We start from the raw sequence: 24,061 nt of genomic DNA on the forward strand, positions 1-24,061 counted from the left end.
ATTTGATTCATATTCTTCAAGAATCAATGGATATATAATGTATGTCCAAAAATTGATGTAGCAACTACAGATTGCCCCTTTAAGTCTATCAAAAGTGTGTGAGTTTGAGCAGGTGTCCATTAGGCCTATGGATACATTTTTTTAATCAGCATGAATTAGATTGAGCAATAAAAGCACCACTTTTATTGCATAGGCTGTGATCCGCACTATGCAGCTGTTACAAGAGCGCATTTGTCACAGGCTGTCCATTTATTTAAAAAACAATGATTGATAGGCAGTTTAGACTTCTTTAATTCAACCATTATTGGGTTCAAATACACATTTAGATTTGTGAACAGCCATCCACAACAACCACAATCCGTAAGGCGCAAATAGCTAAATGAGAGAGCAGCAGTGATTTACATCAATGTGCTACATAGATATCAATAATAAGTGATATCCGTATCGCCGTAGACTACACCACTGCTGTCATCCTTACCTTCAAGCGTTTATTCAAATTGGATAATCTTTGGATGCCGACAATAGTTGCACCATCGAAAGACATAGCTTGGACTGTAGCCTACAAATGCATTATTCCTGCTCTTTTCCCACAATCCATCAAACACATTTGGTGTGTCATCATAGTTTTCTCTGACTTGTGGTCAGACTTGCTCAGGTGGAACTAATTTAAAATGTGCGCCTTTTTTCAACGCTGATTTGAATGTCATTGAGGAAACAGAGAAGTGTCCATTTTTTTTTTCCCGCCAACATCCTTTCTGAATTTAAGAGTAATCCTCGAAGAAATCATCTAGTTTTTCACAAGTATCTGTAATCTGATTATAATATATTTGCTGGTAATGTAACGGATTACAGTTAACGTTGTTTTGTAATCCCTTAAATGTAATGGATTATATGTAATCCGCTACTCCCCAAACCTGGATGTACATTATTTTAGTTTGGATGTTGAGTCACAGGTGGAGATGGTTACCTGGGGGCTATTCTAGTCATTAGTGCACACAGTTGCAAAATGTTTTGCAACTGAAAATGTTTTGTAACAAAAATTAGCATTTCTTAGCAGATAAATTCAGGGTTAGTACCTCCCCTTTTTGGACATTTGCTTCTGTTTGGTTCGTAGTGAATACACCCTTGTAGGATAACAAGAAGGAACCTGGGCCCTGTTTCAGAAAGCGGGATTTGTGAAAACTCAGAGTTAGTTGACTCAGAATTGAAGGAAACTCTGAGTTTTCGGTTTCACAAAGCCAGTTCAGCTTAACTCTGAGCCAGTTACTATGGAAACATACTCTGTGAAGCTAACCTGCTCGCTGGCAGGTTTTCTTCAACTAACCCTGAGTTTCTACTCTTCTTTAGCTGCCACCTGCAGACTGAAGGAACTGTCAGACCTGGCATGTCCTTTTCTTAAAGAGCCAGTTGATATTGAAGCACAAATACAAATACGCAGATATCTCAGTCGGGAGAGGGTGATCAGACCCTGCTTGGATGTTTTATCATTCCCTGATGATTATCTGTTTGAGCGTTTCCGTTTTTTCTGCACAATCGATCTTTCATCTGAACAATATTCTCAGCCCTCATATCGTTCATATGACACATCGTAGACATGCTCTCAATTCTTTGTGTTGCACTTCATTTTTTTCTTCATTTTCTTTTCTATATAACATCGGTGACGCTGAGCATATTTCCAAGGCAACTAACTGTTTGTCGGGCTGTCAGAAATGTGACTCTTGCACTGAAACGTTTACTGTACACTTTTGTGTGGTCCCAAGTCACAGACCCACAAGACTCATCAAAGAAGAATTGCAGGTATCAGTCGAAGCAATAATTAATTAATTTAGTATGATGCTTTGAGACTTGAAGCACTAATCAGTTAATTTGATATAATTTAAGGTTTCCAGGTGTGATTGGCTGCATAGATGGCACTCGTATTCCTATCACAGCTCCTTCAGTAATGATGGAGATTATGTGAATAGGAAGTCTTTCCACAGCATTAATGTGCAGGTAGGCCTAAATATTAGCCTTTAGCATTCCAAATGAAAATACTTCACTACTTCCCTAAGATACTTCACTACAGCTACTGCAGCTAATTACTGTTCTGCACTGTGAAAATAATATGTGATGCAGCCCACATCTTCAGCAACGTGGAAGCAAAGTGGCCTGGGTCTGTGCATGACACGCCAATTTTTTGTGAATGTACACTGAGTGCTAGATTTGCCCGTGGTGAGTTTATATATATATATATATATATAGCTATATTCTATTATAATCAATATTTCGTTTCCTCCTATTGCAACTGAAAATGTAAACTGTATCCTCGTATTATCATAGATGGTCACCTGCTCGGTGACAAAGGGTACCCCTGACAGCCTTATTTGGTGACCCCTTACCCTGATCCCGGCCAGCAGCAATGTTATAACTTGGCTCACTTCAAGACACGAGCCAGGGCAGAGATGACAATTGGGATACTCAAGGCCCGGTTCCAGTGCCTTCGTAGGCTCAGGGTCACCCCAGAAAGGGCTTGTGACATTATTGTGGTATGTCGGATTCTCCACAACATTTCCACAATTAGAGGAGAACAATGTCCTACTCAACCAGTGAACGATCCTGATTACGATCCTGATCACCCCTCAGATGCACGAGATGGAAGAGCAGTGAGACACACAATATACTACCATAATTTATGATTGACCCATCACCTCCCCAGTGTCAAATACAGAGAATATGCCTTTCTTTTTATCAAGTCTTCTTTATTTCCTGCAAGTACAAATGTAGTACAGTAGTTAATATTTTATATGTTGTTCAAACAAGTAAAATCATCCACCTGTGGGCATCTCACTCACCTTTAACTGATGTTCCAGCAGTTGTATTTCTATTTTTATCTTTTGCATCTGCAGCCTTGTGGTCAATTTCTAAATTGCATTTTCCAATTTGTTTCTCTAAGTACACCTTGTACAGCTGTTTCACAGGGAGCTATAGGAACACACAAAAAAATGACATTTAATTTCACAGTGCCAGGTGTACTTAGTTTCATTGTAAGTCATGGGCCAATGCTGAACAACATCTTATCACCAAGTTGTGCTGTGGAGGTGGATAGACCCTCTTCCTCATTATAATTTCCAGCATTGCTCTGTTAGAGAAAAAGAAGGTGCAAGTTTTATTATGGTACAATACTATCATCAACTGTTAGATGTGATTTTTAAGGTGTAAACCTCGATAGGCCTCTCTGTATCTTCCCTCTCTGTGGCAGCTGACAAGGTGTCTTCATCATCCTCCTGTAATGAAAATTGGTGTTCTACTCCAACCATTATGAAACATCTGTGGAGTATTAAGAGTACTTACAACTACATGGAGGTCTGTTATGGCAGAAGGCTCCACCAGACAGATTATACCATCAGTCACTGGTAGAAGATGAAGTAAATTAGACAGTTAAATTAAAACTTTACCCAGAAAAGTGCCCCACCTAATTTCATTTTACAACAAAGTGTGCATGCCACATCACAATTTTTCAAATATATAACTCTGAGTCACCTTAAAATAGATTATGATGTCTGAAGGACAACTAAGTGTCTGAAAAAGTAACAGCAGTCAATTACAAAGAATTATACCACTACAAGAAAATCAGCGTACCAAGTTGTGTCTAAGATGGATGTGCAGGCATCACTGAGGTAACACTGGCAAAACAATGAATGTACATATATCATTCATTTGAATAACTAACCCTACTCTAACCCTACTCTTATGTAGGCCCTTGTGTCCTGGGGGGTGGTTGGGTCAGATGAGCTTCCTCCAGAGATGCCTTCAGCAATAGGTCAGCCACTGTTTTGACTGAGGGCCATCTCTTCAGCCACCTCTTTTGACTGAGGGCCATCTCTTCAGCCACCTGTTTTGACTGAGGGCCATCTCTTCAGCCACCTGTTTTGACTGAGGGCCATCTCTTCAGCCACCTGTTTTGACTGAGGGCCATCTCTTCAGCCACCTGTTTTGACTGAGGGCCATCTCTTCAGCCACCTGTTTTGACTGAGGGCCATCTCTTCAGCCACCTGTTTTTCGGGCCTCAGCCTTTTTTGTATTGGCTATAATGGAGGTCAAGTCAGCACAAATTTGGAGACTTGCATGTATAAAGGCATTAAGGTGTTACTTTCAAATAGACAATATTAAATACTGGCTGTGTTGGGATGGCTGAAAGAGTTTATTGTTTTTGCTTAGACAATTTCACTAACTACTTAAATATATCACATGTTGAATGTAGCCACTGAATGCTGTTTAATTAGGTAGGGTAGGCTAAACAACATCACAATTGCTTGTATGAAATTATACCTTACCAATTTGAAGTATATTATTAAATTTCATCTTCAGTTGCTGCCAAGTATGTTTTGTGCCTGTTGGGTTGCACCTGCATAAATATTAAACAAGCGCGCACACACACAAAACACACACACATATATATATATTATTTATTTGCTATTTATTTATTTATTTGCTGAGTTTATATATATATTGTTCTCTCCAGGAACAAGGTTGGGAGCCCTGAGCTAGAGACTTTTGATAGATACATCGTTTATCATTATTATCTTGAAAGGTGACGAAATGTCCTTTAGTTGCATTAGACAAAACTCAGATGCAAAGCATGGTGACAGGACATTTCTCAGCAATTTTTTTTTTTAAATAAAGTGTGCTCCAAAACTATTTGACTTCATGACTCCAATATCGGGCGCTTTTGTATTCTCATTTGCACTCCATCACACTCTGGACTATGAATACTGAGGTAGAGTTCAACTGTAGAGGCACACCCATAAGCTTTCTGATAATCTCCCTCAAGAGTCTTTGACTGATGGTGTCAGCTCCTGATTCAGAGTCTGATGAAGGTGGTTTGTCAGTCGAGGGAAAGAGTAATCACTTCTGTACGAGAACAGAGTCCTCTCTGAACCTGCCTCTGTGATGTATTATTCTATCCAAAATAGTACATTTCAAACCTTGGAGCTTTCTTTACACAACCTAACAATTCTGACAATGAGTTATCCTTGAAGAGAGAATTTTTCCCAAATCGTCCCGAGAAATAGTAATTTAACGGTGTTCATTGATTCCACAACTCCACAATGAACAGTTAGTATTTCTATGAAGATGCAAGGATAATGTACTGTACAGTACCAACAATTGCTACTGATCTGACAGAGAAACAATGCTTAGCCAATCTCTTCTTCAAAATAGAATGCAGAATATAACCCTGCTAAATATGTCCTAATGACAACATGCAGGACAATAAACTGGAGGGGAACACTAACAAACTTTCATAAACCACAAACTTGTCAGAAATAACTTGCAATAACAGTGTCTTGATAGCAAAAACATAGCGTTTCAACATAAGCTACAAAAAATAATTAAATCAGCTGAGTGAACAGTCCAGAAAGAAAATCATAAAATGTAAAAACCTTAGTCCTACCAGAACCTATTGTTGAGTCTTTGAATGGAAGACAAAGTCCAAATTTAGCCCTATTGTTACTTACGTTGTTTGTCATCTGACATCTGCCAAGCCCGTGATACACTTGGGGAAAATATGCATAATGTCCTAATAATACACACTTTTCCACCACCATGCTTGAATGGCTAATGCTACTTCCGGATGTTGCGCACTTCGTTCAGCCAATTAGGTTGCAGCAGTCGGTTGTTTACCCCTGGTTGAACGTGGTGCACAACATCCAAAAGTAGCATTAGCCACTCTAGCATGGTGGTGAAAAATTGTGTTTATTAAGACAGTACACATGATTTCCCTGTTTTTTTTAGGTTGGCGCCCCATTAAATCGAGTTAAAGTGGAAAGCAACACTTTTACAGCTTGACTGGAGGATCTTTTATGTACGAACCAGTCGGGGGACACGAGTGTATCACCTGCTGGCCAGATTACTGCAGGACGTCAGATGACAAACAACATAAGGAAAAATAGCGCCAACTGGTGGCAGCAGGGCTAAACTTGGACTTGGTCTTCCATTCAAAGACTCAACAATAGGTTCTGATAGGACTAAGGTTTTTACATTTTAGGATTTGCTTTCTAGACTGTTGGCTCAGTTCATAAAAAAAAAAAATGTTGCTTATGTACATCAACACTTTTTTTCATAATTTAATAATTTCATAAGTGTCATATTTCTTTAGGTGGCAATGTTTCACTTAATGCTTTCATTGTAACGAATGTTACAACACGAGTACTAATTCTGGGTCTTTCACAGATTTGTTATTTAATCAGAGCCCATGTAAGGAAACCTAGACGTTACAGAATGTCAATCAAATACTGTTTTTCACTAAACCTTTACCCTAAATCTAATTAGATGGTCATTTGTTTCGTTGATTTCACTTTGAATTGACATTAGTTGACCACTAAATCAAATGGATATTGAAACTAGATGTTGAACTGACATCTGTGCTCTGTGGATAGTCATCCCTGACCTTTTCCAGCACATTTCCTTTATGAAGTTGATACTGAATTAGTGGTTTCCAAATCCTCTTTTGAATATTATTTCATTTGAATGACACTGACATCTGAACCCTACATCAAAATAATTGCAAAATAATTGCAGATGTTGGAAATGGAATACGGCTTCCATTTTCCAAGTCTTTTAAACGCAAGCAGAATCTTCAAATGTGTAGACCTTATCTGTGATTATAGTCCGTAGATGGAAAGTGAGATTAAAATATAAACGGAAAAAAACGAGGAAAACGATTATTTACACGGGACAAGACAAAACACACGTCTGACTGCTACGCCATCTTGGAATCCCACCGTACCTTCTCCGCTGTGCAATCCGGTTTCCGAGCCGGTCACGGGTGCACCTCAGCCACGCTCAAGGTACTAAACGATATCATAACCGCCATCGATAAAAGACAGTACTGTGCAGCCGTCTTCATCGACCTGGCCAAGGCTTTCGACTCTGTCAATCACCATATTCTTATCGGCAGACTCAGTAGCCTCGGTTTTTCTAATGACTGCCTTGCCTGGTTCACCAACTACTTTGCAGACAGAGTTCAGTGTGTCAAATCGGAGGGCATGTTGTCCGGTCCTCTGGCAGTCTCTATGGGGGTACCACAGGGTTCAATTCTCGGGCCGACTCTTTTCTCTGTATACATCAATGATGTTGCTCTTGCTGCGGGCGATTCCCTGATCCACCTCTACGCAGACGACACCATTCTATATACTTCCGGCCCTTCCTTGGACACTGTGCTATCTAACCTCCAAACGAGCTTCAATGCCATACAACACTCCTTCCGTGGCCTCCAACTGCTCTTAAACGCTAGTAAAACCAAATGCATGCTTTTCAACCGTTCGCTGCCTGCACCCGCACGCCCGACTAGCATCACCACCCTGGACGGTTCCGACCTAGAATATGTGGACATCTATAAGTACCTAGGTGTCTGGCTAGACTGCAAACTCTCCTTCCAGACTCATATCAAACATCTCCAATCCAAAATCAAATCAATTCTATTCCGCAACAAAGCCTCCTTCACTCACGCCGCCAAACTTACCCTAGTAAAACTGACTATCCTACCGATCCTCGACTTCGGCGATGTCATCTACAAAATAGCTTCCAATACTCTACTCAGCAAACTGGATGCAGTTTATCACAGTGCCATTCGTTTTGTTACTAAAGCACCTTATACGACCCACCACTGCGACCTGTATGCCCTAGTCGGCTGGCCCTCGCTACATGTTCGTCGTCAGACCCACTGGCTCCAGGTCATCTACAAGGCTATGCTAGGTAAAGTGCCGCCTTATCTCAGTTCACTGGTCACGATGGCTACACCCACCCGCAGCACGGGCTCCAGCAGGTGTATCTCACTGATCATCCCTAAAGCCAAAACCTCATTTGGACGCCTTTCCTTCCAGTTCTCTGCTGCCTGCGACTGGAACGAATTGCAAAAATCTCTGAAGTTGGAGACTTTTATCTCCCTCAACAACTTTAAAAATCTGCTATCTGAGCAGCTAACCGATCGCTGCAGCTGTACATAGTCCATCTGTAAACTACCCACCCAATTTACCTACCTCACCCCCCATACTGCTTTTATTTATTTACTTTTCTGCTCTTTTGCACACCAGTATCTCTTCTTGCACATGATCATCTGATGATTTATCACTCCAGTGTTAATCTGCTAAATTGTAATTATTCGATTTATTGCCTACCTCATGCCTTTTGCACACATTGTATATAGATTATCTTTTTTTTCTACCATGTTATTGACTTGTTTATTGTTTACTCCATGTGTAACTCTGTGTTGTCTGTTCACACTGCTATGCTTTATCTTGGCCAGGTCGCAGTTGCAAATGAGAACTTGTTCTCAACTAGCCTACCTGGTTAAATAAAGGTGAAATTTAAAAAAAATAAAAAAATAGAGCAGGTATTCCCAAACTGGGGGTACGCCAAATAAAAATCTGATTCACTTATATTTTTTTTAAATGTTCTGTTCGCATTTTCAAACAGTACATTTATATTTTCCAACAGGGCTATACATTTGGGTGAGGTTTTTTTCTCGCCTGAGTAGCCTCGTTTCACTGCCAAAAATAAAATGAAACCATCTAGTGTTCAGCGAAATAACAACACAATGTCAAATACAGGTAGCCTTGTCAAATAATTAACATCCATTCACATTAACCATTACTCTCTCGCGGGAAACCTTCACTCTTGCGCAGACATTTAGACATGAAAAATGACAATTTGAAAAATAAGCCACAGGAGTTTTTTGAGCGAGAATAAAGATGACCTTCGAGTAGTAAGAAATGTATAAAAGCAACAGATAGCATTAATAAGAAGGGGCTTATATGGTGAGCTACGGAGTGGCTAGGACAGGAAAGACCCATACTATTGTGGAGGACTTAATTATTCTTGCTGCCGCGGATATGGCTGGGACAATGCTGGGTGAAAAAGCCAAAAAAACAATACAGACAATGCCTTCATCAAACAACACTGTTTCACGATGCATCAGTGACATGATAAATATACCTCAGCATTTTCCAGTCCATGTAGAACAATGTGCATAAGCCTTTGGAATGTGGCCCCTGCATTTCACAAACGAACGGAAGACGAAGGTAGGTAAACACCCCATCAGAAGTAATAAAAGCAGACAGCTCTTTGAGGTGTTCAGTTAAAGGTACCTGGCAATATCACTTAATATGATTGAATTTGCTAACATACTTAGCAGCACTGACAGTCCACACAATCGTCAACCCTAGGCAAAGGGTATGAGTTTGGCTTAGTAACAGCATTGAGTTTGCGAAAATCTGAACAAAAACGCAGAGACCAATTCACCTCACATGCTCACATGCTGAACACAACGCTCATGCGAGAGCGTTGCAAAATAAATTAAATGAATTTGCGTACGATGGTGTACCCGCGCGACCAGTTTGTGTTAGGTACAGTGTTAGGTATAGTGTTTTTGCATATAAATGTAAGAAGTCTTCTGGCGAAGCTTGATTTTGTGAATATATGGATAAAAACTGCCGACCCTGATGTATTTCTGCTTTCTGAAACCAGGCTTAAAAAATCTATTACTGACAAAAATATTGGCATAAATGGTTACAATGTGTTTCGTACAGATCGTAAATCTAAGGGTGGTGGTGTTGCTGTATATGTAAAAGACAAGTTCTCGGTGGTCGTTTAGACTTCTGTTACTAAACCTAAGCAATTTGAATATCTGTCTTTGAACCTTATCTTTAAATATTGTTGTATCTTGTTGTTATAGACCTCCATCTGCTACTGTTGGCTCTCTGGATTGTATTTGTAAGTTGTTATCACAGAATGTCAATTCTGAGTTTGTCCTGATGGGTGATCTGAATCAGAACTGGCTAACATCTAGCTCTGATCAAACTCAAAATTCTGTGCAATACCTACAATCTTACTTAGATTGTCAACAGTGTAACTAGGTTGAATATAAAATATCCTCTGAAATCCTCTTTGATTGATTTGATCTTAACCAATACTCCTCATCGTTTTAATGCTTCTGGTATTTTTGCAAATTACATAAGTGATCACTGTGCTATTGCCTGTGTGAGAGATGGTAAAATTCCTAAGAAATCTCCACGTGTTATTACGAAAAGAAACTGGAAACGGTTTGATAATCAAGGTTTTTTACATGATGTATCTAGCATTGAATGGAATAGAATGGAATTAATTCCTGATGTTGAACTAGCCTTTTCTTACTTCCACAACGCATTCCAGGATGTATGCAATAGGCATGCCCCTTTTAAAAAATCCAGGATTAAGGGCAGAGAGAACCCTTGGTTTACTAAGGAACTTACAAAAATCATAAGGGAACGAAATGCTATGTGGGCTAAAGCAAGAGGGACTGGTTTGGCAGATGATTGGAAGGCTTTTAAACATCTTCAAAATATGGGTGTGGCTATGATCCGTAAATTGAAAGCAGACCACTACCTGAAATCTACTTCACAAAATTTAAATAATCCATCCAAATTTTGGCAAGTAGTGAAGGGTTTGGAGTGCAAAAAAGATACACAGCTTCCCAAACAATTGTTGGTCGATACACAGATTGTAACTGAGAGAACGTCCATTCTGAAAGCCTTGAATACGCATTTTTTAGATGCAGGCAGTTTATTTGAAAATGTCAAAGGTATAATTGAGCTCCCTGAATTTACCTGACACCCCTGTGCACTCCTTCACCAGGTTCTCCTTTTCATCCATCTCTGTTTCAGAAGTGTGTAAAGCCCATTGTAAAGCATCATTGCTCCCCCCTTAACTTCTCTAGGATATGTGGGACGCTAACGTCCCACTTGGACAAAATCCAGAAAAAATGTAGCGCGACAAATTGAAATATATTACTATAAAAATCAATCTTTCATGAAATCACACATGAAAGACACCAAATTAAAGCTACACATGTTGTGAATCCAGCCAACATGTCTGATTTCAAAAAGGATTTACGGGGAAAGCACACCAAACAATTATGTTAGCTCAGTACATAGCCACAGAAAAACACAGCCATTTTCCCAGCAAAATATAGTAGTAACAAAAAGCAGAAATAGAGATAAAATGAATCACTAACCTTTGAACATCTTCATCAGATGACACTCATATGACATCATGTTACACAATACATTTATGTTTTGTTCGATAATGTGCATATTTATATCCACAAATCTCGGTTTACATTGGCGCCATGTTCAGAAATGCCTCCAAAATATCCGGAGTAATTACAGAGAGATACATGTTTTACATATAATTAAAGATACACTTGTTCTTAATGCAACCGCTGTGTCAGATTTTTTTTTAACTTTACGTAAAAAGCACACCATGCAATAATCTGAGACGGAGCTCAGATTTAACAACATTTCTCCGCCATGTTGGAGTCAACAGAAATACGAAATTACATCATAAATATTCCCTTACCTTTGATTATCTTCATCAGAATGCAGTGCCAGGAATCCTAGTTCCACAATAAATCGTTGTTTTGTTCGATAATGTCCATTACTTATGTCCAATTAGCTAATTTTGCTAGCATGTGTAGTACACATGTCCAAACGCTCGCGCAGCTGCAGGCAGACGTCAGACGAAAACTTTAAAAAGTTATATTACAAGTCGAATAAACTGGTCAAACTTAGAATCAATCTTCAGGATGTTGTTATCATATATATCCAATAACGTTCCAACCGGAGCATTCTTTTCAGTCTCTATAAGTAATGAAACGCATGACGATATCATGAGGAAAGTGCGTGACCAAGAACTGGCACTCTGCCAGACCACTGACTCAAACACCTCCCATCCGGTCCCACAACACAGCATAAGCTTCATTCCACGTTCTACTGACTGTTGACATCTTCAGAGTGTTTTCTATCCAATAGTAATAATACTATGCATATATTAGCATCTGGGACAGAGTAGGAGGCAGTTCACTATGGGCATGCAATTCATCCAAAAGTGAAAATGCTGCCCCCTATATCAAAGAGGTTAACATGTATTTTTAACCTCACGCTTGATGCTAAGGAAAAAGTTATGGAAATCTGCTTTTGTACTGCCTCTCCTAAAAGGTGGAGATCCTTCTCTACTTGACAACTATCGACCCATATAAAAATTGTCTGTGCTGTCAAAGGTACTGGAGTCCTTAGTTAGTAGGCAGCTAAAGGTCTACTTCCAAGAAAACAACATCTTAAATGGAATGCAATCAGGTTTTAGGTCTGGCCACAGCACTGTTTCAGCAACATTGAAGGTTATAAATGACATCCACTGTGCTCTTGATAAGAACTTACATTGTGTGTCTATTTTTATTGATTTGTCGAAGGCTTTTGACACCGTGGACCATGCTGTGTTAGTGCAAAGGTTAAAATGTTGTGGAATTACTGGTCATGCTCTAGATTGGTTTATAAATTACTTATCAAATCATACACAATGTATAATGGCGGATGGTTGTAAATCTGAGTCCATAGAGGTGTGCTCAGGTGTTCCGCAAGGTTCTATTTTGGGCCCACTGTTGTTCATTTTGTATATCAACAACATTGGGGATCTTATTGAAACAGCAGATATTAATTGTTATGCTGATGATACTGTTCTTTATTCAAGTGGTAGTAGTTTATCTTTAGCTTTTGAAAATGCCCAAAGAGCATTTAACATCATACAACAGAATCTGTATGATTTAAAGCTGATTCTAAATTTGGGTAAAAGAAAATGCATGGAATTTTCAAATGCCAGGCATGTTACAAATCATGTCATTGCTACATTGGCTGGACATACTATAGAGCAAGTTAAAGTGTACAAATATTTGGGTGTGTGAGTTGATGATAAGCTGAGCTTCACTGTGCATGTAGAGAACTTGATAAGGAAGCTCAAGCTGAAAATAGGATTTTATTACCGGCATAAGGCTTGTTTTTCTTTTGAGGCCAGGAAGGAGTTGGTACGATGTACATTACTGTCGGTTTTAGATTTTAGTGAAGTTATATACACTGCTCAAAAAAATAAAGGGAACACTTAAACAACACAATGTAACTCCAAGTCAATCACACTTCTGTGAAATCAAACTGTCCACTTAGGAAGCAACACTGATTGACAATAAATTCCACATGCTGTTGTGCAAATGGAATAGACAAAAGGTGGAAATTATAGGCAATTAGCAAGACACCCCCAATAAAGGAGTGGTTCTGCAGGTGGTGACCACAGACCACTTCTCAGTTCCTATGCTTCCTGGCTGATGTTTTGGTCACTTTTGAATGCTGGCGGTGCTCTCACTCTAGTGGTAGCATGAGACGGAGTCTACAACCCACACATGTGGCTCAGGTAGTGCAGCTCATCCAGGATGGCACATCAATGCGAGCTGTGGCAAGAAGGTTTGCTGTGTCTGTCAGCGTAGTGTCCAGAGCATGGAGGCGCTACCAGGAGACAGGCCAGTACATCAGGAGACGTGGAGGAGGCCGTAGGAGGGCAACAACCCAGCAGCAGGACCGCTACCTCCGCCTTTGTGCAAGGAGTAGCACTTCCAGAGCCCTGCAAAATGACCTCCAGCAGGCCACAAATGTGCATGTGTCTGCTCAAACGGTCAGAAACAGACTCCATGAGGGTGGTATGAGGGCCCGACGTCCACAGGTGGGGGTTGTGCTTACAGCCCAACACCGTGCAGGACGTTTGGCATTTGCCAGAGAACACCAAGATTGGCAAATTCGCCACTGGCGCCCTGTGCTCTTCACAGATGAAAGCAGGTTCACACTGAGCACATGTGACAGACGTAACAGAGTCTGGAGACGCCGTGGAGAACGTTCTGCTGCCTGCAACATCCTCCAGCATGACCGGTTTGGCGGTGGGTCAGTCATGGTGTGGGGTGGCATTTCTTTGGGGGGCCGCACAGCCCTTCATGTGCTCGCCAGAGGTAACCTGACTGCCATTAGGTACCGAGATGAGATCCTCAGACCCCTTGTGAGACCATATGCTGGTGCGGTTGGCCCTGGGTTCCTCCTAATGCAAGACAATGCTAGACCTCATGTGGCTGGAGTGTGTCAGCAGTTCCTGCAAGAGGAAGGCATTGATGCTATGGACTGGCCGGCCCGTTCCCCAGACCTGAATCCAATTGAGCACATCTGGGACATCATGTCTCGCTCCATCCACCAACGCCACGTTGCACCACAGACTGTCCAGGAGTTGGCGGATGCTTTAGTCCAGGTCTGGGAGGAGATCCCTCAGGAGACCATCCGCCACCTCATCAGGAGCATGCCCAGGCGTTGTAGGGAGGTCATACAGGCACGTGGAGGCCACACACACTACTGAGCCTCATTTTGACTTGTTTTAAGGACATTACATCAAAGTTGGATCAGCCTGTAGTGTGGTTTTCCACTTTAATTTTGAGTGTGACTCCAAATCCAGACCTCCATGGGTTGATAAATTTGATTTCCATTGATCATTTTTGTGTGATTTTGTTGTCAGCACATTCAACTATGTAAAGAAAAAAGTATTTAATAAGAATATTTCATTCATTCAGATCTAGGATGTGTTATTTTAGTGTTCCCTTTATTTTTTTGAGCAGTGTATATGCAGTTCTCAGCCACTACCCTGCGAGCACTTGATTCAGTGTATCATGCAGCTCTCAGATTCATTTCAAATCAGAAACGTCTAACACATCATTGTGATCTCTACAGTGCTGTTGGCTGGTCGTCATTCACCTTGCGTAGGCTTAAACACTGGTATACACTGATTTATAAGGCCATATTGGGTAAAATGCCATTTTATCTCTGTTGTTTTTTATTCAGGTCAGTAAATAAATATCAATTACAGTCCCATTCTGATTTGCTTCTAACAGTACCAAAAATTAGAACAGGTCATGGTAGAAATAGTTTTAGTTACTTAGCTCCGTGGTCCTGGAATTCTCTCCTGAACATTTTAAAATGTGATGATCTAGTTTTGTTGGTGGTGTCACGATCGTCTAAGGTGGAAACAGTAGACCAAGGTGCAGCGTGGTCAGCGTACATACTTCTTTATTATAAGATGTCGCCAACAAAACAATAAACATCAAAAACGAAAACGTGAAGCCAACGTAGTGCTCACAGGCAACTATACATGGACAACTACCCACAAATACAGGTGGGAAAAAGGCTACCTAAGTATGGTTCTCAATCAGAGACAACGATAGACAGCTGCCTCTGATTGAGAACCACACCCGGGCAAACACCAGGAAATACAAACAAATCATAGAAAAAGGAACATAGAATGCCCACCCAAATCACACCCTGACCAAACCAAAATAGAGACATAAAAAGCTCTCTACGGTCAGGGCGTGACGGCTGGAGGCCGTCTCTGGAGGCCGTCTCTGGAGGCGCAGGGCTGGAGGTCGTCTCTGGAGGCGCAGGGCTGGAGGCCGTCTCTGGAGGCGCAGGGCTGGAGGCCGTCTCTGGAGGCGCAGGGCTGGAGGCCGTCTCTGGAGGCGCAGGGCTGGAGGCCGTCTCTGGAGGCCGTCTCTGGAGGCGCAGTGCTGGAGGTCGTCTCTGGAGGCGCAGGGCTGGAGGCCGTCTCTGGAGGCGCAGGGCTGGAGGCCGTCTCTGGAGGCGCAGGGCTGGAGGCCGTCTCTGGAGGCGCAGGGCCTACATTTGAATATAAAAATTGATTTTATCAAACAAAACTATGCTACATTTTATCCCTTGGAACCTTAGGATGACAAATCAGAGCAAGATTACTGAATGTAAGTACATTATTTACCTTCAGAGGTGAATGTATCAAACCAGTTGCTGTGATAAAAGTGTTTTGTTGTTGTGCACTCTTCTCAAACAATAGCATGGTGTTTTCTACTGTAAATTGGACACTTCAGCTAGATTAACAAGATTTTAAGCTTTCTACCCATATAAGACATGTCTATGTCCTGGAAAGTTTGCTGTACAAACGTCATGCTAATCACATTAGCGCACATTAGCTCAACCGTCTCGGTGGAGGGACACCGATCCCGTAGAGGTACTTTAAATTCCCTGATCAATTCGATATGGGGATGGGCAACCACAATCCACGAATAGTGGGAAACAACGCAATAGCGCATTATGCATTCTCAGTAATGCGAAAATATAATATTTCATAGTATTGGAATTTTTCTAAATTCGAGTATTGTTTAAATGCCAGGATGTTACACTAATTGCGGCTTTTCATCTAGTAGAATTCAATGCACACATTTCCACACTGCACTGGAAGAGGTGGGCTGAAAGTGATAGGCCCTAGATCTCTTCAAGTAGCCAAACAACAAAACTAGGCTACTTAATTGGGAGATGCCGAATAGCGAAGCTTCTGAGGTGGCACCAGGGACTCGGGATGTGGCTGCGTTATTGATGTCATGTTTAGCAGACCTTTTGATTTTAACATAGATTGTTTAAGTTTTGTAGGCTAGGCTACCTATTTATTTTTAAAATGTATGGATCCAGCCGTAGCTTGATCTCGTTCCCAATGATCAGTGCTTTAGTTTATTATGTTGCTGTCTAGCAGTTCTGAATTTGCGATGCACCCGACTGTCCACGTTTCTCTGTACAATAGCTATTTGATTTAATTTATATATGTTACAGCACTTTGGTTTCACTAATACTGTAAATATGTTGAAATGGAACCAAATTATCAGTTTCTGTCTTCAGTCCTTTTTAAATAGGATAAATGTGCTATATGGGCTATGGTTAGGTCGAATGTGATAGTCTGTCTACAACCGGCCTGAGTAGGACTATAACTCCATGTATATTCTATTCAGAGTTTAGAGAAATTAATCAAATTGGAAAGGAGCTATTATCAGGCTGGTTAACGTCATGCATGTCTGTTGAATTTGGAAAAATCCAGCTGCACTCGGCCCCTCCCCACCTACTCAGCCAGTCAGGAGCCACTACTGCGTTGCGGATGTGGCATACTTTTTACTAAACAGTACGTGCTAAATAATATGCGACTATGAGTACATAGTATGCAGTTTACTGTAAGTATGTAATACGCTAGTATGGGTATTCGGACACGGATTTGCTTAGATGAAGAGGTGGCTTTTAAATTATGCAAATGCTGGGGGAATACATACTGTAATTGTAGAGGATTGTTGCAAATGAGTCCAAATTGCCATGTTTTGAATAGGCAAAAGTGAAAACAGCACAGAAAACCTCAAACTCACTCTGGATAGACAAATGAAAGAGTTCTACATTTTTTTTCTTTGGATGGTCTTTACCTTTTTTTCATCTGATGCCAAAAGGATCCAGTCTTCTTAGCATTGTCTCCCCGCTTTTCATATTTCCATCCACCTTAATTTGTCATAATGCTCTGATGATGGCTCACACAGTAGTCATTGGCACGATAGCAGAGTAGTAACTTCAGGGGGCACCAGGGCTGCCAAAAATGCATCACCTTTGCTAGGAATTAAATCACCAATGCACCATCAATGCCTATTAGCAGTAGTGCCAAAGGATCCAGATCTTTTGCCAAATTCATTATTGGCCACTCTAAGTGTCCAGTGATGATCCATTTCTGTATTTGTGTTTACATTTTGCCCAGCCAAGAAATATTAAGAAAGTTCAAGCTCATTTACTTCATTTCTATACAATTTAAAAACTCTAAAATGCTATTTGGAGAACAGCAAAAACAAGCAAAAATTACCTCAGCCATTATCACATAGGCTGCTGTAGCTTCATTCACCTCAGTTGATCTACAAACACATAGTCTATTAGCTATACAATTAGCAGCTACACATTAACTCACATTAACTCAGCACCGGGATTAAAAACTATCATCTAAAACGTACAGAGGGATCTGTTTGGAGATAAGGTCTTTTTTTATGCAGCCATTTTTATCTCAATATCAAATCATTTATGGGTAACAATTAAGTACCTTACTGTTAAAATGGTCAAAAATAAACAAAAATAGCTTCTTAGCAAAGAGCAACTATCTGGGAGGGGTCTAAGTGGGGAGGGAAAAACGAACTGTTATTGGCAGAGAGGTTTGGAACTCTGTTATTGGTCTATTAACTAATTTACCGCCTAGTGATGTCACCAGGCAGACCAAAACTCCATCCCACCAAAACAGGCTGAAATTTCAGGCAGTCATTTCAAACAGCTCTTGCACTAAAAGGGCATTATCATCCTTTTCACAATTTCCCAGTATTATTTCAACCTCATAGTGTGTAAATATATATAAAACACAGACAAATCACGTTTTTGACTGCACTTGGACTTTAACAACAGGTAAACAAATACATTTAGTTTACAGAACTTTGTTTATGTTGCAGTTTTACAGCTAATTTCCTCCAATTCTAGTCATTTTGCCATGGAGTAGGGAGAAATTGCTGCAGTTTTAGAATAACATTTCCTGCAATTCTTTACATTTTGCCATTACTTATGCCATGTTAATATGATATCTGAGTGAGAGTGACTAACAAAATCAATGGGGGCCCCCTGGGCACATGCCCTGCGTGCCCGGTCGGTAATTCAGCCATGATTTCTACAAGTTTAGATAGATGGCTAGACTAACTAGACACATTTACCTATCTAAAAAATGTTAACTGACATGGGCTAATAGACTGAATGTCAGTGATGCACAACCAAGTTTAGAAATTGCACCTTGTGTATTCTAGTCTCAATAGTAAAGTAAGTTGAGACCCCTACTGAGTTCCACCAAAAATAATATACTGTATATATAGATATACTGTATATATAGATATACTGTATATATTTTGTTTTTTATTACCAGTGTCCTCATATGTAGCTACGGCCCTGAGTAGGGCAGCAGGCTCCAAGCAGCAGCACATGAATTGAACATTCCTGCATGTAATCCAACACAAATAAATGACTAGACATACAGCTCAGACACAATCTACATCAACAGCCTCTGAGCAAATTAATACCCAATTAATGCATGTTTGCCTGGATATCATGATGCTAGTTCACAGCAATGATGTCTGAAAATAAGTCTGTCATCATTGAGCTCAGTATGGGAGCTTTAATAATGCTCAATTTACCATCATGGTTATTCATTTGGAAACCATTAGTCACCAAATAAGACCCTTCAAGTTGATTCAAACAATGCCATTGTCTGCTAACAAGTATTTGTCACATTGGCTGACAGGTTCGCAGCATCATTACACATCATTAAACACACTGCTGATTACCTCGTGCCATCACCTTGTTTGCATATTAATAACACGTCTAATTATTCGCTAAAGACCTTCCCTCCTGTCCTCTCCGATTCTCATTTTCCTCGTCGCCATGTGTTAATTAGGAACTAACGTATGGTCTGGTGGCACTTGTCCGTGAGTGTTGACAGGACATGAACGCAATCTTGTCGACAGTTGACAGGATCATGGAAAGACGAGGGGGTCTTTGGTGGGCCCCAAATCAAGAACCGCCTCAGACCTATTTATGGAAAATGCATATTTAAGCCAATTATGCACTGTGCCAAGTTTAATTAACTTGTTGACAACTATCTGTTGTCAGCGAGGCCCCGAGACAAAGGTATCTTGTGATGGAACAGGGACTAAGTTACTTTTGGCAACGTCATTTTTAAAAATCTAGCTTGTGAGATTGAAAATTCAATATATTGTGATGGAAGCAAGAAAGCTGGCAATATGAATACCCCAGAACATCCAGTTCGGTCTGAATGATTACCTGTCAGTTTGAAATGAGGAATATTTCATGAAACGAGGCATGTAACTGTGTAGAACGTAGTATGATGCCGTGCATGCCGAGGTGCAGGTTTGTCCATGCGAGCGGCTCTTGACTGATGTTATTTAATTCCAAATGATGGGTACTACCGTCTCACTGTCGAGTAGTGGTGGGAAGCCAAGCTTTCCCTTCTCCCCTGCGACTGCTCTATTTGTTTATCTTTGCTGCCTGCAGTCTGGCATCCGCTCTATCAAAAGTACACATCGCAGGGATTGCTTCCATCACTCAACCTTGTCTAGAGCTGATCTGAATACAGCTATCTCACCAGAAGTGATTTCTCAGATGAGGGAAACCGTAGCCTGAACAAAAATATAAAGGATCATTTTCAGGTTTCAGAACATCAAGGATGGAAGTCTTTCATATTGAAATCATGGAAGACACCCTGATATTTTATTTGTCACTTTGTGGCCTAATGTATTAAACAAAGCTTAAGCATTCCAATGTATTGTTGGATCATTGCAAACAGCACAAAGGACTTGATGTAGGTACTGTGCAATATTGTATACGTTCACTGTATTTGTAATTCTACCTTCAGTCTGCAGTCCCACTCAGAAACCCTTAAAGTAAAACCCCAAATAAGGCAGAGAGGCGGATAATATATGGCCCCTCTCCATTAAAACAGCACGATTCACAGTTACCCTGAATTAATTCATCATGCTGCAGGGTCCTGATCTAAATGCAATTTGTTTTGAGCGGGTAATGTTCCTTGGTGAACATTCATCACTGTAGATTTCAGCACGAGTTTGTTTAGCTCTTCTAGGAACTTCATATTTCATCTGGCAGTATATATAACAGGCTTGGCTTATCATTAAGAGAAATAACTCCTAGCCGTTATCATTGATTAAGCTGATACAAATACAGTAACGCCTCCCCAATGTCCACTGGGGCATAAAAGGAAGAAAGACGGATTACCTGAGAGAGGAATATTTTCTTGTGATGTGCTCAGATCTTTGAAGTGTATGGTTTTTATCACCGTCTGTGAGCGAGTTGCTTCTTTGTGATGATGACTTTTACTTTTGTCTCCCTTACTCGTAACAAGACAAATATACCTTCCGTTTCGCTTTGTGTAATCCATTGGATAGGCTCCGGAACCGTTCCAGAACTATTCCAAAAATAGATTACGGTCTCTTGAGTTGAACTGGGAATGTGGGCAATAAGTAGTATGACATTTCAGGATCATGAGGAGTCTTGACATTTGAATTTATCATCCTGACATCGAACAATGCATCTCATTACTTGAGTAGGCTATATTTGCCAGGTCTCGTGGTATTATCGCTCAACCACGCTAGAGTTCAGGGAGGTTCAGCCCAAGACTAAATTATAGGGTGGTCGGAGGCCGCATCGGATTCCGTGGGAGCCTACATAAACGTTGACATTTCTTTAAACGAAGTGACCTATGTATGATCGTTGGAGATGACAAATTGATTGAGCCCATATGATCCCATGGAAGGTTGAAAGTAAAGGAGTGCTAATACATTCTCTCAGGGGAGGGATTGTCTTTGTGTTACTTATGACCTCCAGAGTACTTCCTGTAGCTTCGGATTATTTTAAGTCATACTGTTGGGGTAAGCTGTTCATTGGCGTTGTCTCTCTTCCTGCACTTATTATAGGCTACATTTTTACATTAGATCAGATATATACTGAACAAAAATATAAACGCAACATGCAACAATTTAACAAATTTACTGAGTTACAGTTCATATAAGGAAATCAGTCAATTGAAATAAATTCATTTGGCCGCAATCTATGGTTTTCACATGACTGGGCAGGGGCGCAGCCATGGGTGGGTCATGGGGATATGATGATCGATGCTTGACTGCCATTTGACAAATAAAAATATTCTTGCTCTTATCCATAATAATCTCATCATGTAAATAGCCAACACGCATAGCCTACCCGCACTGTATATGCAAACTTTTGGCTCGAGCGCAGGTGCCAAGATCAGAGTAGTCATATTTGCTATTTAACAGAACACTTTTTGTGACAAAACTATCGGTAGTTTTAAAAATGCAATGGAAACACATTGAACTTTAGAATTTTATTCTGTACATGAAAACTTAAGCAGAAAACTAAATTTTGTCTGCACTATGTCAACAAGCACTGATTTTTATCCGCAACAAGTCCATTTGGTGAAAACATACCACTGCAGATGACAATATTCACAAGAAAATCTGTAAACAATTGGATGGAAACCTAGCTACTAATTAAATTATTTGCTATCCATTTATTTACCGGAATGTTGGTTGAAAACACTGTCATTTCAATCTAAAACATGGGCAAAGTTAGAGTTTGACACTGTTCACATTCATTCTGGAACATTAAGGGACTACAGGGACTTGTCATTGTCCAATAGAAAAGTTAATTTAGTTTGTTTTATAAAAAATAAAAAAAGAATTGCACCAATGAACCGGTGGTGAAGTACATGGTGACTCTGATCTGGCGGACTCACTAAACACAAATGCTTTGTTTGTAAATGATGTCTGAGTGTGTTTTCTTTTTTTTTCATGGATTGCTAGGGGCATACACTGCATTTGAGAACATTACACTCTGGTCATTCTTGTACAATTTCACAACAATTGCATCTCTACCACAGAACTTGCAAGCATTGAATCTGAAGTGTAGTAGCGACCTATCACTGGTGCTGTGAAGATACCTGTCAGAGGAAAAACAATGAATAATGTGTGTAAATGCTTGTGGCAGTCTTCAAATGGCTCATTGCCGTTCTACTTACTCAAAAGTGTTCCCAGGCCAGATCTGCTCTAAGGACAAAATTCATTTGATTGGCTTTATGAAAGGTTGGGCTTTATGAAAGGTTGACCAAGTCCCATGGACCCAGCTATACTGGAGTGGAAGCATTATTAATGGTAGAGGTAAATCTGAGCATTGTTTGGCATTAGTCTAGAGGGAACAGAGGTCTCTTCATTAAATCTGCGTCCCAAATGGCACTCTATTCCCTTTAAAGTGGACTACATTTGACGAGGGCCCATAGGGCTCTCGTCAAAAGTAGTGAACTATATTGGGAGCCATTTGGGACTCACTTTATGTGTAACCATAAATACAACTCTTCAATCTCAATAAGTTTAGCGGCACATCAGTATGTTTGCTCTCTGGTGATTATATCTAGATTAATGAATAAAATCATTGGGGTTTGCAGTTCATTACTCTGGTGAACGTCATTGTGAGGTAAGCAAACATTTGAGAGGTATTTCTATTGGCTCTTGAACATGTAATGTATTGCTCTAGCTGCACTGCCATTCCAGTTGTGTTTATAGTACCAGTAATTTGTTTTTTTTGTTCATTCTTTATAGTCAATCTGTAGGCACTTCTTGTAAATCAAAAGGCACAATTTGTCTTCCTGGATAAGGCAAAAATTAAAAGGTCATTTGGGTGCTATGCTGAAGCATGGCACCACTTGAATCCAGATTAGTTACATATACACAGAGATTACTCTTGACACCTGCACATAATGTTGAGTCCACCAGGCTGTCTGGTGGCATTTCCAAATGCTCTCCTGAAGTCTTTGGATTCGCCAGATGGCAACATTAAAATAACATAAATCCTCTTATCCACTCAATTACCTGTAAGCTACTGGCTTGAGGTATGTTTAGTGTGTGTGTGTGTGTGTGTGTGTGTGTGTGTGTGTGTGTGTGTGTGTGTGTGTGTGTGTGTGTGTGTGTGTGTGTGTGTGTGTGTGTGTGTGTGTGTGTGTGTGTGTGTGTGTGTGTGTGTGCGTGCGGAGGTCTAATTTCAAGTATCTTCATCCGGACTCAATTTTCATGTCATATTGCACATCAGCAAACAGATCAAATCAAGGCCCGGAAGGTAACATGTTTACAGAGCATTCAATTCCAATGGCAATAGGAAAGTGGGTAGAAAAACAAACTACCGCCTTCACAGCAAATATACTTATTCAGAAGGACGACGCAGAGCGCCAGTCACTTGGCTAGCAATGTCTACAGAGGGTTCCATTACCTGAGGAGCGAGATTAAATGATGGATGCACTCAAGAAGGAGGGCCAGTAACAGTTTAATAAGAGCTTAGAAATCCAGGAGAAGCTCTCAGGGAGAGGCCTTGCTCAGGGGAGACTGACCTCTTAAAGAGAGTGGCTGCCAACTCCGACTGCAGCAGCCTACTACTTTGCCAAGAAGCAAAGTTCCATTTCTAAAAGCCCATGACGTATTTATAAATGCCCGGCCACTCCTTCCCCCACAATGGGGTTCGGTTTCCCGCAATTATGCAAAATCCAACACCACTCTGTTGTAATTTAGGGGGTGAGTGAGGGTAGAATAATGCATTGGCTCTTGGCCTCTTATGAATTGCAACTGTGTGATGACCCAGTAGCAGAAGAAGCAGTCTGGGTTTATTCTGTCGCTAGGGGTCCCTGAAAAAGTACTGGACAATGGATGAAAGGGGGCACACACTGATTATAAAAACAACCACAATTT

At 40.6% G+C, this 24,061-nt stretch overlaps 1 pseudogene; it reads left to right on the plus strand.

Moving 5' to 3' along the window:
* Positions 1 to 1,268: 1,268 nt before the first annotated feature.
* On the plus strand, positions 1,269 to 2,354 carry LOC139536734 (putative nuclease HARBI1; annotated as a pseudogene).
* Positions 2,355 to 24,061: the final 21,707 nt, after the last annotated feature.

The sequence above is a fragment of the Salvelinus alpinus genome, chromosome 13 (assembly GCF_045679555.1).
Source record: "Salvelinus alpinus chromosome 13, SLU_Salpinus.1, whole genome shotgun sequence".
Lineage (NCBI taxonomy): Eukaryota > Metazoa > Chordata > Actinopteri > Salmoniformes > Salmonidae > Salvelinus > Salvelinus alpinus.